Below are 15,045 nucleotides of genomic sequence, written 5' to 3' on the forward strand. Positions count from 1 at the left end.
TGCAGCTGTATTCATCAAGCAAACTCTTCTCAAGTTCAAGAGTCTAATAGACCAACATACAATAATCATGGGAGACTTCAACACACCTCTCTCACCACTGGACAGATCTTCCAAACAAAAGTTAAATAAGGAAACTATAGAACTCAATAACACAATTAACAACCTAGACTTAATTGACATATATAGACTATACCACCCAACATCAAGTAGCTACACTTTTTTCTCAGCAGCACATGGAACCTTCTCAAAAATAGACCATATACTATGTCACAGGGCAACTCTTAGACAATACAAAGGGGTAGAGATAATACCATGCATCTTATCTGATCATAATGGAATGAAACTGAAAATCAATGATAAAAGAAGAAAGGAAAAAGCAAGCATCACCTGGAGAATGAACAATAGGTTGCTGAGTGATCAATGGGTTTTAGAAGACATCAAGGAGGAAATTAAAAAATTCCTAGAGTTAAATGAAAACACAGACACAACATATCGGAATCTATGGGACACATTGAAAGCAGTTCTAAGAGGAAGACTCATTGCTTGGAGTTCATTCCTCAAAAAAAGAAAAAACCAACAAATAAATGATCTCATACTTCATCTCAAAATCCTAGAAAAAGAAGAGCAAAACAACAGCAAAAGAAGTAGAAGGCAAGAAATAATTAAAATCAGAGCTGAAATTAATGAAATTGAAACAAAAGAAACAATTGAAAAAATTGACAAAACTAAAAGCTGGTTCTTTGAAAAAATAAATAAAATTGACAGACCCTTAGCCATGCTAACGAAGAGAAGAAGAGAGAGAACCCAAATTACTAGCATACGGGATGAAAAAGGCAATATCACAACAGACACTTCAGAAATACAGAAGATAATCAGAAATTACTTTGAATCCTTATACTCCAATAAAATAGAAGATAGTGAAGGCATAGATAAATTCCTTGAGTCCTATGATCTGCCCAGATTGAGCCAGGAGGATATAGACAACCTAAACAGACCAATAACAATAGAGGAAATAGAAGAAACCATCAAAAGACTACCAACTAAGAAAAGCCCAGGACCGGATGGGTATACAGCAGAGTTTTACAAAACCTTTAAAGAGGAACTAACACCAATACTTTTCAAGCTATTTCAGGAAATAGAAAAAGAGGGAGAACTTCCAAATTCATTCTACGACGCCAACATCACCCTGATTCCGAAACCAGACAAAGACACATCAAAGAAGGAAAACTACAGACCAATATCTCTAATGAACCTTGACGCAAAAATCCTCAATAAAATTCTGGCGAATCGGATTCAAATACATATCAAAAAAATTATACATCATGATCAAGTAGGATTCATCCCTGGGATGCAAGGCTGGTTTAATATACGGAAATCAATAAATGTTATTCACCACATCAATAGACTTAAAAATAAGAACCATATGATCATCTCAATAGATGCAGAAAAAGCATTCGACAAAGTACAGCATCCCTTTATGTTCAAAACGCTAGAAAAATTAGGGATAACAGGATCATACCTCAACATTGTAAAAGCAATCTATGATAAGCCACAGGCCAGCATCATTCTGAATGGAGAAAAATTGAAGGCATTCCCTCTAAGATCTGGTACAAGACAGGGATGCCCTCTCTCACCACTTCTGTTCAACATAGTCCTCGAAACACTGGCCAGAGCAATTAGACAGTCAAAAGAAATTAAAGGCATAAAAATAGGAAAAGAAGAACTTAAATTATCACTATTTGCAGATGATATGATTCTATACCTAGCAGACCCAAAAGGGTCTACAAAGAAGCTATTAGAGCTAATAAATGAATTCAGCAAAGTGGCAGGATATAAGATCAACACGCATAAATCAAAGGCGTTCCTGTATATGAGCGACAAATCCTCTGAAACGGAAATGAGGACAACTACTCCATTCACAATATCCCCCCAAAAAATAAAATACTTGGGAATCAACCTAACAAAAGAGGTGAAAGATTTATACAATGAAAATTACAGAACCCTAAAGAAAGACATAGAAGAAGACCTTAGAAGATGGAAAAACATACCCTGCTCATGGATAGGCAGAACTAACATCATCAAAATGGCGATATTACCAAAAGTTCTCTATAAGTTCAATGCAATGCCAATCAAAATCCCAACAGCATATCTTGTAGAAATAGATAAAAGAATCATGAAATTCATATGGAATAATAAAAGACCCAGAATAGCAAAAACAATACTAAGCAGGAAGTGTGAATCAGGCGGTATAGCGATACCAGACTTCAAGCTATACTACAGAGCAATAGTAACAAAAACAGCATGGTACTGGTACCAAAACAGGCGGGTGGACCAATGGTACAGAATAGAGGACACAGTAACCAATCCACAAAACTACAACTATCTTATTTTTGATAAAGGGGCTAAAAGCATGCAATGGAGGAAGGATAGCATCTTCAACAAATGGTGCTGGGAAAACTGGAAATCCATTTGCACCAAAATGAATCTGAATCCCTATCTCTCGCCGTGCACAAAAGTTAACTCAAAATGGATCAAGGAGCTTGATATTAAATCAGAGACACGGCATCTGATAGAAGAAAAAGTTGGTTATGATCTACACGCTGTGGGATCGGGCTCCAAATTCCTCAATAGGACACCCATAGCGCTAGAGTTAACAAATAGAATCAACAAATGGGACTTACTCAAACTAAAAAGTTTTTTCTCAGCAAAAGAAACAATAAGAGAGATAAATAGGGAGCCTACATCCTGGGAACAAATCTTTACTCCACACACTTCAGATAGAGCCCTAATAACCAGAATATAAAAAGAACTCAAAAAAGTAGACAATAAGATAACAAATAACCCAATCAATAAATGGGCCAAGGACCTGAACAGACACTTCTCAGAGGAGGACATACAATCAATCAACAAGTACATGAAAAAATGCTCACCATCGCTAGCAGTCAGAGAAATGCAAATCAAAACTACCCTAAGATACCATCTCACTCCAGTAAGACTGGCAGCCATTAGGAAGTCAAACAACAATAAGTGCTGGAGAGGATGCGGGGAAAAGGGCACTCTTGTTCATTGCTGGTGGGACTGCAAATTGGTGCAGCCAATTTGGAAAGCAGTATGGAGATTTCTCGGAAAGCTGGGAATGGAACCACCATTTGACCCAGCTATTCCCCTTCTCGGTCTATTCCCTAAAGCCCTAACAAGAGCATGCTACAGGGACACTGCTACATCGATGTTCATAGCAGCTCAATTCACGATAGCAAGACTGTGGAACCAGCCTAGATGCCCTTCAATAGATGAATGGATAAAAAAAAATGTGGCATTTATACACTATGGAGTATTACTCTGCATTAAAAAATGACAAAATTATAGAATTTGGAGGGAAATGGATGGCATTAGAGCAGATTATGCTAAGTGAAGCTAGTCAATCTTTAAAAAACAAATACCAAATGACTCCTTTGATATAAGGGGTGTAAACAAGGACAGGGTAGGGACGAAGAGCTTGAGAAGAATATTTACAGTAAACAGGGATGAGAGGTGGGAGGGAAAGGGAGTGAGAAGGGAAATTGCATGGAAATGGAAGGCGATCCTCAGGGTTATACAAAATGTCATATAAGAGGTAAGGAGGGGTAAGTCAAGAGAATACAAATGGAAGACATGATTTACAGTAGAAGGGGTAGAGAGAGAAAAGGGGAGGGGAGGGGAGGGGAGGGGAGGGGGGATAGTAGACAATAGGACAGACAGCAGAATACATCAGACACTAGAAAGGCAATATGTCAATCAATGGAAGGGTAACTGATGTGATACAGCAATTTGTATACGGGGTAAAAGCGGGAGTTCATAATCCACTTGAATCAAACCGTGTAATATGATGTATTAAGAACTATGTAATGTTATGAACGACCAATAAAAAAAAAAAAAAAAAAAAAGAATCACCATTGAGGGCTGGGGCTGTAGCTTAGTGGAGGAGCACTTGCCTAGCATGCATGAGGCACTGGGTTTGATCCTCAGCACCACATAAAAATAAACAAATCAAATGAAGGCATTCTGTCCATCTACACCTCCAAGAAAAAAAAAATTCCAGTCACATGGCCATCCCTGGTATATCTCCAGCCAATCTGTTCTCAATTTACCACGAGCTCTGTAATGAAAGGAAAATGACATAAGACACACATACAGGATCTAAAATGCTAAGATGCAGCTGGTGAGATTGATCAATCTAGATCTTCCATGAAAAGGGTGAGCAGGTAACTACCAAACACAACAGAATCAGCACAAGGTGAAAAGAGGCAAGCAATGCAGGTGCACAAGAAGACTTGTTGGAAACACAATACCTTTTAACCAAATTTTGAAGTAAAAATTCAACAATCTAATGAAACATAGAATCAGTGCAGACTTGTAAGATTCAATAAAGGAGTTCATTCTAAATAAAAAGGAGCAGGGAGCTTGATGTAAGATGATATATAAAATCAGGAGGTTGTTCAAAATTTGAACATCTGATTCCAAAGGAGAGTGGGAGAAATGATTATCAGGGAACCACACACAAAAGTCTCTGGTGGAGACCAACCTGAGGAAACAGCACAGAATGTGTCTGCTAAACAAAACGCAAATGCAAAGCAATTGAACCTACAAAAGTGATGTCCTGCTACCTCATTCAAGTGAATCATTGAGGCCCATAAATTTTCACTGGTGTGATTCATAATGCTTTCTTCAATAAAGCAAGTTCCCAAGGCATCCTATAGAACATCTCACAAAAGGACAGGAGCCTAGAGGAAGACTGACACCTGAAATGTGTGGTTTCTCTAGGAACTGTGCATTCCCATTGCTGGGGTGTGCAAAACCCCATGGCTATTTTGTGACTGTTTTTGCTTTAACAATACCCAGGGATATCAATGAAAACAGAATACTTTAGGGTATATGCTTCCACAGCACCAAGGCCTCCTGATTAGAACCAGATCCAGTGATTTCTGGATAATGTTTCTGGGTCTGAACAGGCTGAGGGTCATCTTTCAGTTACCATGTGTCCATGTGGTATCCTAAGCCATTGCAGAGTTGAGAAGGAAGGACCCTAAATAATCAAAACTTCAGCTACCTATCATATGCACGGGAACCTAGACATCATGTTTGATGGAGTTTTGACTATAATAAGAAAAAAAAAAAAGACTATCTATATTTTTGATGCTAGGGTCAGTGCTGACACAAATATGCACGTGTGTGTAGCACCAACCTCCCACAAACCCAATACACAATGGAAGGGCAAAGTCACAGTCTCATCAATCAGACTAGAGGTCAAACAACTAGAGAACCTCAGTTCTAACATCTTTGCTGAATACTTGCCTAGTTTCCTTCAACACAATTGCCCAAGTCACATATTGTACTTCTTATAAATGATAGGTGACAAACACTTGCCCAGCCTATCCTGCTGGGCTGAGGTCCCAAAGAGAAAGTAGGGAGGCAAGACAAGCTAGTGTGTCAGCTGTGAGGTCACTGAGACCTGGAGCTCAAAGACACCACTGTTCCTCTCCTCCTTATAAAGGGAGCTGCCCTGCTTCCCCCAGCACACACTTGGGAGCAACTTCAGAGCCTCCTCCAAGATGCTGGTGGTCCTGCTCACAGTGGCCTTGCTGGCCCTGAGTCCAGCTCAGAGCTCCAGTGAAGGTATAAGAAAAGGGATGGGAGGTGGGGTGACTTGGGGACACAGGAGGCCCCTCGGGAGAGAAACAGAAGGCAGATTATGCTTAGTGGGATGTGGCCCCACAGTTTTTATGAAAAGTGTAAGGCCATAAATTCTATATCACGGCCGTAGATTTTAAGAAACTATTGAAAAAATAAAATAGAATGAAAATATTTGATGTGAGGAATGACAAGGATTTGCATTTATAGAGAAAATTCTCTGTTTTGAAGGGTACAGAGGAAGGTGGGAAGATAGACCCAGGGAAAGCAGTTGTGAAGGCATTACTGTAATCAAAGCAGACACTGGGTACAGGCTGCCTTACTGGACAGTGATGCTGGTTGAGGAAGAAGAGGCACACATATGGGGCCTTGTCAGAGACAGAGATCCAGGAAAATGTGGGACTTTCTCAACACAGTAAGATAGAAATATTAGGAACCAATTTTTCATTGTCTCTGACCTCCATTCAATATTGCAAAGTGCTGTAAATAGTGTATGTGACATTACGCCCAAGAGTTCACTACTGGTGTCCCCGCTTTAGAAAGCATGTCAAATGTGCAAATGATTGAATGCAGAAAAAGTTTAAAATAAGAGTAAATGGGACAGTGAAATACCCAGAATACTTAACAAATATTAGCAGTAAGGCTTGATGGATTCTAGAGAGGACCAAACAGTCGACATCTGCTGACTTGAGACTCAGCATAGTGACCCCCAGCCACTGCCTCACAGCTTCCTGCCTTGCCAACAGCCACATAGGGAGAGGCTGATACGTTCACTTAGGGGGTGACAGGCTGTAGTGGGAAGTATTCTACCTTCCCTTGTAGAATATTTGTGAATACGGAGGTTGGGGAATAACAATTTCATGGTGTGCTTCATTTACTAGAGGCCATCTATGAAGATTCTCCTTCCTCCCTGTCTTCAGGTAAGTCCCAATTCATCCTCACTTGGCTTTCTCCTCCTCTTCTTTTGGATTTTTTTTTTCATTTCTACAATGTCTCATTGCCATAATTTTTATTTGGGGGCATTAGTGACTGTCAGTTCCCCTAGCGATATAGACAAACCTTGCCCCCGTTGATTCTGGAATTACAGCAAAACCACCAATAGGCAAATGGGTTCGATGACAACAGGAGTAGTTTGCTATCTCAGGCTGAGAGGTGAACAACAAATGTGAGGTCTCCTAACTGACTCCTCTGTGGTACTGAGAGCAACAAAATGGCTTTCTCCTCCACCATATTGTTTTTGAGAAAAAAAATATGGCTTCAAGGTGAAATGCACAAAATTGTATCTGTGTCCTTTTCCTCCAGGTATTATGTCCCTATAGCTTTAGGTAGTCAGTGAAACTGATGTGGGGCCATCACTTTGTCTTCCTCTTCCCTCTCTTAGATCTGATCCACATAGGCCTGGGGCACTAAGCAATAGCTCCAGTTTCAACTTCTGGCTTAGTGTCCTGACTTGGATTTACAAAGAGCAAATTTTCACTGTGTCCTGAAGTACAATCAGCAGACATTTATAATCCTTTGCTTGACATCTCTTGTGTACAGGGAAACATCCTCTGGGGATGGGAAGGCATCCAAGACCTTCCTTTTTGGCAGAATTAAGTATAAATACTCGTCATACGTAGATGTTAGACATTCCACATGATTAGTACACAGGCTGAGGGGAGGTCCTCATGAGGAAACACTGGACACAAGGGAGGTTAGCAGTTAAAAAGAAAGTCTGGCACAAAATGTCTGTGTGACAAGGTCAGAGAAGTAGATGGTGAGGGTTTCTTCCACCACTGATGCCATCTACTCCTGTGCTGTACCCACACAGAGGTTGAGGACCTAAGCCAGAGCTCTGAACAAGTCCCTCACAGACCACCTCCTGGAGGAGGCCCACCTAGACCCCCCGCTGATGGTGGCGATGACAATGAGGATGAAGATGAAAATGGTGATTCAGAGCAGGGACCACCCCAAGGAGGCAATCCTCCTCGTCCTGATGACCCACAGGGACGTCCACAAGAAGCAACCCATCAGCGTCGTCGTCGGTCTCCTCATCCTGCTAACCAGCAGAGACCACTCCAACAAGAAGAGCAGCAGCAGCAGCAGCTGCAGCAACCATTTCGCCCTCTTCTTCCTGGTAACCAGCAGAGACCACTCCAACAAGAAGAGCAGCAGCAGCAGCAGCAGCAGCAGCAACCATTTCGCCCTCTTCTTCCTGGTAACCAGCAGAGACCACTCCAACAAGAAGAGCAGCAGCAGCAGCAGCAGCAGCAGCAACCATTTCGCCCTCTTCTTCCTGGTAACCAGCAGAGACCACTCCAACAAGAAGAGCAGCAGCAGCAGCAGCAGCAACCATTTCGCCCTCTTCGACCTAGTAACCAGCAGGGACCACTCCAACAAGGAGGCCAGCAGCAGCAACAGCAGCAGCAGCAGCAACAGCAGCAACAGCCAAATGGTCTTCCTCGTCCTGGAAAATAACAAGGTAAATAAAAAAGTAATCAGGAGCTTCCTGCCACATATCATCCTGCAAAGCCCTGGGGATCTCCAGAACCTTCTCAGTAGATAGAGTTCAAATACCTCCCCAGCTCCATCTCCCCTAGTTCTAGAATTCAGTGGCAGCTGGGATTTAGGCTCACTCTCCACCAAGGGCCCTGACTTGTGCTTCTCAAAATTCAAGGTGTTAACAAATCCTCTGGGGACATGTTCAAAGTATGTGGTCATGGAACCCATTTCTAAATGTCTAGATTCAGGTATTCTTGGGTATTGTACGATAACCCATTTAAGTTCTCCAAGGTCATTCTGATTTTGAGAAGGACTGCATCAAATGCCCCTTTCCCCACATTTACTTGTGTTTCTTTGTAGAATCAAAGCAGTATTCTTTCTCTCTTTCATCCTCTGTCTCCTTGCTCACACTCCAATGGCTTTTCAATTCCTTTTTCTACTTGACTTTTCTGCTCAGTTCTATCTCCCAACAGCGCTGTCAGTCCAGTGTACATTCTAAATTAATTCATTCTGTGCCTCCAAGCGTAGATTTTTAAATGCTTACTTGCAAATGAATCTATGCTCGCATCATAAAATGTATGACTGAATTGAAGTTCAGTAGCTATATCTAAGAGGCACATCATATGTTACTCCATATATATTCGGATGGAAGTATCATTCATCAGTTTGTTTGAACATCCTTCTGAAAACATTTAATCACATATAATCATGACACTTTTTTCTTACAAATAATACCATCAGTTACATGCAGATATCTATGTTGTTGATTTCAAATATCATATTTCAGAAAATTTTCCATACCATTCATGAACATATGTGCATCTTTCTAGTCTTTTTCCTTCCTTCTTTCCTTTCTTCCTCCCTTTCTTCCTTTTCTCTCTTTATTTTCTTCCTTTCTAAATTTCTTTCTTAACGTCTAAATTCATTTTTCTTAATTTCTAAATTTCCTTCTTCTCCTCCTCTTTCTCTTGCTCATCCTCCTCTTTCTCTATTATTGTTGTTCCACTGTGTTACTATGCCAAAATTTTGCTCATCAAGCCATGTTTAAGATTCTAAAACTGGTCTTGCTCCCCTATTATAGTTATAGGTTTCAGTGACCTGCTTTATAAATATATCTTTGATCATTTTCAATAGCAACACAAAGATAAGCAATAAATGAATAATCTTTACTCTTTACCGTGTACACAACGATATTATGTGCTAGGCACCTAACCAGAGAGAACAAAAAGAATTAGGGAATGAGAAGGGGAAGAGGGAAAGGAGCTGAGCTCTCACCTACCTCACTTCAGAGACGACAGCAAGGGATCAGAAGCCTCCTGCATGCCACATCTTCCCTATAACCTTCCTTGTTTCTTTGTTTCAGAAAGTGAATGAGAAGATGATGTCCTTCAGGAAGTTGTGCCTTTGGACCATACAGTCACAACAGCCTCTTCTCTACACCAATAAAATAATTAGCATATGATTTCTGATTGCTGTCTCTCTTTCTGGGGTTGGAGAGTCTGGACTTGGAGGGTCATGGACACGATACAAGAACATCCCGGACCCCTTCTCATGAATGCTTCCAGAAAGCTTCCCTCTATCTTTATCCACAAGCCAGTTACCAAGGAAAACATTTTCAGTATCTTGGTCTTCCTTTGGATTGCATTATACTAATGCAATTTTTAAAAATTATTTCAGTTACATGTACTAATGATCTTGTAATTTGGAGGAATGAAGGAATACAGAACAAAAGTATGATACATTTTCCAAAAGCAAGTGACTTGGAGTCCTTCAAACATTATGTTAAGATCTACCCTTTTTCTTACAGAATCTGGACTGTCATCCAACTAATATACTAGAATTATAACTGGTGATTTTACACCAGGACACATTAGGCTTTGGGGAACTTCAATTTCTTAGCCACACTTTAATCACATTCATTTACATAACTCGGTAAAGATAAAACATCATTTCTTATTTACCATGTAACCTTAATATATCCAATAATCCTAATCGATTATTTATTTTTTGAGACCGGGTCGCCCTCTGTTGCCCAATATGACCTCAAACTCAATAGACTCCTGCCTCAGTCAAACACATAGCTGAGAATATAATAAGCCCAGTGAATCCTAACTAGTTTACTAACTCTCCTTTTATAAGACCAAATACCTTCTTTAGTGATATGGAAGAGCACAATTTAATCTCCCAAAATTATATTAAACACAAAAAATTTAGTTTTGGGAACAGGTCAAAATGTCAAAAGGTTAAGAATACTTGAATAAATACAATCAGAGCTCACTATCAAACAATACCAAAGTATTGTTAGTTGTAACAAAATAGTGTAAGTCAAATATATAGGGCTTTGTAATTGTAATATAAGAACTGAGGTGTCTTACCATTAAGAAAACTCACTTTTCTTTAGAACTCAAGGACTTCATAGAACACCGTATGAACCATAAGATATTATCTTGATGAAATCTCTTTACTGTGTACACAACAATATTATGTGCTAGGTGCCTAACCGGAGTGAACAAATCTTTGATTCTTAGGCCAGTTACTTAAAAGATCAAATTCCTTACCTCACAAGACTGAATTTTACCATTTTTTTTTTGATGGACATGAAGTTAATTCTTAGATAAACAGTCTGAAGGAAGAAACAGTTTTTTTTTTTCTGCTTGTACTTATTTTTTTTTTTATTGTTGGTCGTTCAAAACATTACATAGTTCTTAATACATCATATTTCACAATTTGATTCAAGTGGGTTATGAACTCCCAATTATACCCCGTATACAGATTGCTGAATCACATCAGTTACCCTTCCATTTATTGACAAATTTCCTTTCTAGTGTCTGATGTATTCTGCTGTCTGTCCTATTGTCTACTATCCCCCCTCCCCTCCCCTCCCCTCCCCTCCCCTTTTCTCTCTCTACCCCTTCTACTGTAAATCATTTCTTCGATTTGTATTATCTTGTCTTACCCCTCCTTTCCTCTTATATGTCCTTATGTATAATCCTGAGGATCGCCTTCCATTTCCATGCGATTTCCCTTCTCACTCCCTTTCCCTCCCACCTCTCATCCCTGTTTAATGTACATCTTCTTCTCAAGCTCTTCGTCCCTACCCTGTCCTTGTTTACTCCCCTTATATCAAAGGGGTCATTTGGTATTTGTTTTTTAAAGATTGGCTAGCTTCACTTAGCATAATCTGCTCTAATGCCATCCATTTCCCTCCAAATTCTATGATTTTGTCATTTTTTAATGCAGAGTAATACTCCATTGTGTATAAATGCCACATTTTTTTATCCATTCATCTATTGAAGGGCATCTAGGCTGATTCCACAATCTTGCTATCGTGAATTGTGCTGCTATGAACATTGATGTAAACTAAACCACTTCTAGTTTGCTTCCTATGTAATTTTGATATTAAAAATAACCATTTTGGAAAAAAAAAAAAGAATAACCATTTTGGGCTGGGGCTGTTGCTCAGTGTTAGAGCTCCTGCCTCACACTTGTGAGGCACTGGGTTCTATACTCTGCACCACATACAAATAAATAAAAATATATTTTTAAAAAGAATCACCATTTTAATAGTAATTACATAAATGCATTTAAATGGTAACTTGATTATCTGTATATAAAATTCATTATTCTCTGCAAGTTGTAGTGGCACACACCTGTAATCCTAGCAGCTCAAGAGGCTGAGGCAGGAGAATCTCAAGTTCTAAAACAGCCTCAGCAACTTAGTGAGGCCCTAAGCAATTCAGGGAGACCCTGTCTCTAATAAAATACAAAATAGGGCTCGGGATGTGGCTCAGTGGTTAAGTGCCCTGGGTTCAATACCCAGTGCAGAAAGAAATTCTTATTCTAGATTCCTTTTCTAAATAACTTCTAATTTTTCTTATACATGTATTTAGGGTTTGTTCTATATTTTCTTCTTTCTTATAGTGAGTAATTCATTTACAATGGTAAGCATTCTCATTTTTCTTAAAAAAACCTTCATTCCTCAAACTTCATTTGTCCAAAACATAATTTATTTTACCATATGCAAAGTTCATTTTCTTGCTTTTTCTAATATTAATTTGCATATAATAATTAGAATATTTTACTTAATTTTAATTATTATAGGTATACATAAAAGTAGAATTTATTGTTTTGTTTTTCACTGTCTAGCATTTATTCACACGCAAGGGTAAGAATCAGTACAAATAATAAACAGTGCTTTAAATACAGATTAATAGTTCTGGTTTCTAAAGAAAACAACTCTATATAATTCTAAGTTAAGTATTTTCTAAATTCTTATTAAAAATAGAAGGCTATTTTCATTAAGTTCTACACCACCAAAACCCTTTGAGGGCGTAAGGATAAGTGGTGAATCCTATACTTGAAGAAGTCACCAGAAAGATGGGAGATAGTTCACCCACCTCCCTGAACTATATACCTCAACTGGAAACAGAATTACTTGCATCATAGATAACATAGCTAATAAATGTAGAAATTATTTGCTATCTAAAGATAACAAATCACTTGGGAAAAGTGGTAAGAATTTCTCTGAATCAGTTCTGTGGATTCTGAAACTTCACGGCACTGAAGTTTGGATTCCAATGTCTTAAATTCATTTAAACTCCAGAAAGACTTAAATTCCCATAATGAAAGCTTCTTGTTGCTAGGAATGATGGTGGAAAACAGTCTGTAATCATCATGAATGGCACCTAGAGTAAGTAACAAAGTGGTTATCTAGTAAAGAAGCAACAGTGCTGCCCAGTGAAATAGTCGGTCAAGTGTGGCACCAAAATGACCACAACTGTGAAGGAACAAACCCCAAATCTGTCAGTTTATATCTCTAAGTTGTTATATTTTGAATGTTCAAAATGGCAAAAATATCTAGGGTAAAGTATATTCCATAAATAAAGGATCATTTTCAAGTCATGCAGTTTTTTAAAACTACATAAAACATGAGGTGATTGCAATCTTGGTGCCGGAATGGTGCCTGCTCCACTGACTTTCTGCCCAAGATCATTTGACCTCTTCTACTCAGACCTCTACATGATTATCAGAAAATAACATATTTTATAATGATCAACATAGCAATGTTTAGATTTTCCAAAAATTTTGCTTTCTATTTAGATTGATCATGATACAATAGAACAATCTCCAAATAAAACAATCTCATGCTTTAAAAACAATCTCGTGCAATAAGTGCAATTTTAAAAGTCCTGTGTTAATAACAACATTTGGTATTATAAGAGGCAAAATTATTTGGATTTTAAAAAATGATTACTATAGAATAAAAATTAGATATCCAAACAAAACTTTCATTGTGGTACAAAATGCTACACATAGTTCAGGGAAGACACATCCATAAGAATATCCAAAACGTTATGTTACCGAACTCTAACATGTGATTGTGCTCTGTTGGATAATACCATCCACATCTACAAAGTACCAAGGCAGGGGAGTCAGGTGTGGAGACCAATTTGCTTTTGCTTCCACAGTAATTCACAACCATCATCTTCGAGATTTCCAAGCTGTTCTAGAATAAGAAGTAGTCCTTTTTTTTTTTTTTTTTAATCTGGTGGCTTAAAGTAGGAATAAACAGGTTCTGCTGGATACTCCGCATCTGGATTTTCGGCCATCATTTTCAGCTTTGCTTCAATGGCTTTAATCTTTGCTGTGACACATAGGTTAGACTGAGTAGGCTCAGTGCTTGAGGAAGGTTCAAGACTGATTGGAAGAATCTTGTCATTTTTGTTATGATCGTATCTCTTTACTTGAGCATGTGCCCATCGTACCACCAGCTTCTTAGACAGTGCCAGCTTGCCATTGAGACACTGGATGGCTTGTTCTGCTTCCTGCTTAGTTTCAAAGTTAACAAAACAGTACCCTCCAGGCTGTCCCTCCAAAGCACCTGACTTGTGGAAGAGGAAGTCGAACTGCTTCATCTTACCAAACTTCTGGAGGAGATCGAGGAGGTAGTATTCTGTGATTTTGGGGTCCAGGTTGCCAATCCATAATCTGTGCCCTTGCTATAGAGAGCCCTCTGAAAGGATGGATGCGTTCTCCAAGGGAAGAGTTTTGGTTTCTGTTTCTATCAATCTCTATGAAATACTGGTGGCCTCGACGTTGTATCCTCAGCTCATGCCCCGAAAGCAGGTCCTAACTCCGGGTCTGACGGACGTCTAGCTCCATCCGCTTCAACACCCAAGTAGAATTTATTGTAATATATACTTAAGAATGCACATAACGTCATTTGGTCAATTTCATTCTGCAGTTCCTCCCCTTTCCCACTCCCTTCTCTATCTGCCTTCTTCTACTCCACTATTCTCCCTTCTATTTTCAAGACCTCTCCCTTTTTAAAAAATTCTGTTTTTCTCTCTAGCTTTCACATGTGAGAGAAAACATTAAATCCTTTACATTCTGAGTCTGGCTTATTTCATGAGGTATGAAATTACCCATTTCTATCCATTCATCAGCAAATGACATAAAGTCCTTTTTTTGGCTGAGTAGAACTCCCTTGTGTATATATCACATTTTCTTTATCCATTCATCTGATGGTGAACACTAGGCTGGTTTTACAATTCAGCAATTATGAACTGTTCCACTATAAACTTTGGAATGCATATATCACTATAGTATCCTGAGTTTAACTCTTTTGCATAAATACCAACATGGGATGGCTAGCTCATATGGTGCTTCCATTCCTAATCTTTTGAGGAATCTCCTTACTGCTTATTAAAGGGGTTGTACTATTAATAATATTGTGTAAAATATCTACTTGTACTGTTACTGAGTACTGTTGTACACTTTCTGAGAGTGGCACAGAAAGTGATTGTTAGCACACTGAAAAGTCTCATTGTTCTGTAATAAAAACCCACACATGAACAAATTTGTATTAGCAAATTAATGTGTTTTATATAATTATTT

At 38.8% G+C, this 15,045-nt stretch overlaps 1 pseudogene; it reads right to left on the bottom strand.

Annotated features, from left to right (window-relative positions):
• Window positions 1-13,629: 13,629 nt before the first annotated feature.
• On the bottom strand, window positions 13,630-14,310 carry LOC113198211 (putative RNA-binding protein 18 pseudogene; annotated as a pseudogene).
• Between the last annotated feature and the right edge of the window lie 735 nt (window positions 14,311-15,045).

This window comes from Urocitellus parryii, chromosome 5 (assembly GCF_045843805.1).
Source record: "Urocitellus parryii isolate mUroPar1 chromosome 5, mUroPar1.hap1, whole genome shotgun sequence".
Taxonomy (NCBI): domain Eukaryota; kingdom Metazoa; phylum Chordata; class Mammalia; order Rodentia; family Sciuridae; genus Urocitellus; species Urocitellus parryii.